The 3,723-nt window shown below is 46.1% G+C and overlaps 1 pseudogene across 1 annotated transcript; it reads right to left on the bottom strand.

The window, feature by feature from the left end:
• Positions 1-2,403: 2,403 nt before the first annotated feature.
• LOC308415732 (small ribosomal subunit protein uS10-like) lies at positions 2,404-2,764 on the bottom strand (annotated as a pseudogene). The gene has a single exon. The product of its transcript is annotated as a small ribosomal subunit protein uS10-like (transcript).
• Between the last annotated feature and the right edge of the window lie 959 nt (positions 2,765-3,723).

The raw sequence follows: 3,723 nt of genomic DNA, 5'->3' as shown, positions 1-3,723 counted from the left end.
AGGAGGGAAAAGGAAGGAACCTGGGAACATAGAAAGCTAGCAATTCCTGGGAACAATAAAATTTCTTTATTTGTAGAAGGAACAGTTAGAGACTGAATTAGGTTCTTTCTATCTAAGGTAATAGCTTTGTGGGTTGGGGTGATTGTTAGTCCCAGATAGGTGACCTGAGAAGTGGACAGTTGGACTTTAGAAGGTGAGACCCTGGAAAGAGTTTAGGAGAATGGAGGTGTCATCCTGGCTGATATTTGAGGAAGGACTACAGAGAAGGTCATCTACATAAAGTACGATCTTAGATCCAAGGGGAGGCAAGGATGACAAGTCAGAAGCCAGAGCCTGGTCATACATGTGTGGGCTGTCTTAAAACCCCTGAGGTAGGACAGTCCAGGTAAGCTGGGTAGAGAAATGGGTGTCAGGATCTGTCCAGGTAAAGACAAATGTTTCCTGTGACCGTGTGTCTAGAGGGATGGAGAAGAATCCATCTTTGAGATCTAGGACTGAGAAATGGTAAGTCCCTGAGGGGATAGTGGAAAGAAGAGTGTAAGGGTTAGCCACAACAGGATGGAGGGGAACCACTGCAGAATTGATGTGTCTGAGGTCTTGAACCAGGTGATAGGTTCTGTTAGGTTTTTTAACTGCTAGTATAGGGGTGTTAAAAGAAGAGGTAGGGCGAAGGAGTTTTTTTTAAGAGGTTAGAAATTATAGGCTTAAGTTCCCTGAGCCTCTGGAGGGAGACAGAGAGGGTATTGAGCTTGGGTTATGTAAAACGGGAGGGAGAAGAGGGTCCCCAAAACTTCATCAGGACCAAGTAAGTGGCCCCAGTGTCCATTAGGAAGCAGATGGGCCGCCCACATACCATGGTAGCTACCCGTGGCTCCCTGTTTCTGATGGCAGTGGTTGGGTCAAGGGAGCCCAGGCCTCTTCTGTCGTCTATAGCCAAGCCTAGGAGATTGGCTGGAGAGTTATTTGGGCGTGATGTCCTTCTGTCCTGCGTGACACAAGGGCAGTCTACAGCCCAATGTCCCTCTCAGTGGCATCTAGGACATGGCCCCCATGGCTTTCGGGGATTAGGCCAAGCTTTTGCCCAATGACCTTGTTGACCTCGTTGATTCTTAGCCTTAGGAGACCAGGAGTTTGTAGCAGTAGCTGGGGCTGGTCAGAGAACCTTAGCATATGGTATTTTTGTTTGTGAGCCTTTTCATCTCTCCCATGGTACACTTTAAAGGCCAGCGCCAAGACTTCTGCCTGTGGAGTTAGGGGCTCCTTTTCTAGCTTTTTAAGCTTGTCTCTTATGTCAGGGTAGCTCTGAGAAAAGAAATAGGTCATTAGAAATGGTTTACCTTCCAGATTTTCAGGGTCTAAATTAGTGTACTGTAATAGGGCCTTCATGAGGCGCTCTAAAAAAAAAAAAAAAAAATGGGATGGGCTTTCCTGTCTGCCCTGGAAAACATCTTGCAGTTTTTCAAAAATTACCAGTTTTAAGGCTGCTCTGCGGAGACCAGCCAGGAAGCAGATTCTGAATCTGAATCTGTCTCTGTCCAAATTACCACCCATGAAATTATAATCCTATCGGGGATCTCAGTCAGGTACTGCCTCAGACACAATTGGGTATGTTCCATCTATTTGATGGATCTTGTCTGCATGCATTTTTGCCTGCTCCCAAACTCGTCGGCGTTCCTCAGGAAGTAAATTATTAGTAAGGATCATATGTACATCATGGAACGTCAGACTGTAAGACTGGGTAATGTACTTGAACTCTTTAATAAAAGCAGATGGGTTGGAGGTATAGGAACCCAGCCTGCTTTCTATTTGGGAAGAGCTCATTTAGTGAAAAAGGAACATGGACACGAACTAGCCCATCGACGCCAGCCACCTCCCTTAGTGGAAGGGCAGATGCTGGACAGGGCATCTCTGGTGATAAAGAGTCAGGTGGAAGTTTGGCCATGGCCTTGGAGTGACTAATGGGAGGGGTAAAACTAGGTGCCAAGGCAGAGTGGCGAATAGCTGGCACGGGCGGTGAGCCAGTGTGCATGGAGATGGGTTGGGGGTGAGACTGTGGCAAAGAAGAGGATGAGAGAGGGTGGGAAGGAGCATCGGCGGTGCTTGGGGCTGATGGTATGTCCACACCTGCATGTGAATCTGGCTGTGGAGGGAGGGCGGGTTCTGAAAAGCTTAGAGTAGCATGAGTAGAAGCTGAGGCGGCAGTCTGGATTTTGATGGCTCATTGGCTGGGTCAAGAGAAGCCCCGAATTTATAAATCAGTAAGGTATTAAATTTGAAAATAATGAAAGAGAAAAGAAATTGGGTATTAAAAATATCATAAGGAGAAATGTTTACTTGAAAAATAAAATGTGAAATTCTTTTTTTTTTTTTTAACAATTAAGTCAATTTATTTAAACAGTTGACTTAGGCATCCGCAATGGTGACTTCAACCTCCACTCCTGGCTCAGTACTGATGGAAGTGATCTGTTTAACAATCTCAGAAGGACTATGTAAAGTCAATGACTCGCTTGTGGATCCTCATCTGGAATCAATGTCATGTCTTGGAGCCTTCACCACAAGGTGTTTTTCTGGTAGTGATCCTCAATGTCTTTGTGGGCATGCACACTGGTCCTTTCACTTTCACATTCTTTTCCTTAGCGCCTCTGATCAAGTCCGCACAAACCTTCTCCAGCGACTTCATGTTGCGGCTGGTGAGTGTGATCCGAATTCGGTGAATCGCCACTTCGGGCTCCACGGGCGTCTTTCCGGTATCTTTAAATGCCATGGCTGAGGCACAGCCTCCTGACCGACTTGTTCCTCAGCAGGAGCGAACAGCGGTGAGTCAGGACGGAGCAGACTGGAAGGAGCTCCGCAGCACGCACCAACAGGTCTCAGAAAAGAAAATGTGAAATTCTTAAGAGTAAAGAGAGATTAAACATAAAAATATTGTCTCTGTTAAAATGAAAAATGCAAGAGGAGAAAGCAGGAGAGCTGGGTCACAGACATCAGGACTCAGGGCATGCCCTCAGACTTCTGAGCACCCAAAAGACTCTCAGAAGTGCTCTCCCACCAGAGCCAATGGGTAGACCCCCCCACTTCCTCCCATTGACTATCAGGGAGAGACTGCTGGGAACTGTCAGGGCGCAGGTAGTGCTGTGCAGACTGGGAACAGTCTCTTCTGGCCCAGAGACAGATCTGGGCAATCACCATCAGAATTTACTGCCCTCCTGCAGAGAGCCAAACACCCAGGAGCAATCCCCCTCCTGAAACCAAAGGCCAGCAGAACCACAGGAAAGACAAGCTCCAGTCAGAGACAAGAAGGTCACCTAACATCACAGTTAACAAGATGGCAAAAGACAAGTACAAGAACCTAAGCAATGGAAACCAAGACAATCTGACAACATCAGAACCCAGTTCTCCTACCACAGCAAGTTGTGTATATACCAACACACCTGAAAAACAAGATACGGACTTTAAAATGCACTTCATGATGATGATGGGGGTGCTTGAGAAGCTCATGAATAATTCCCTTGAAGAATTACAGGATAACACATGTAAACAAATAGAAACCCTTAAAGAGGAAACACAAAAATCACTTAAAGAGCTAAAGGAGAGCACAACCAAACAGGTGAAGGAACTGAGAATGGAAATAGAAACAATAAAGAAATTACAAAAGGAGACAACCCTGGAAATAGAAAAACTAGGAAAGAGATCAGGAGTCACAGACTCAAGCATCACCAACAG

The sequence above is a fragment of the Micromys minutus genome (genome assembly GCF_963924665.1).
Source record: "Micromys minutus genome assembly, chromosome: X".
Classification (NCBI taxonomy): Eukaryota; Metazoa; Chordata; class Mammalia; order Rodentia; family Muridae; genus Micromys; species Micromys minutus.
The sequence above is the reverse complement of the archived record's forward strand: the minus strand, read 5'-3'. Positions and strand labels throughout refer to the sequence as shown.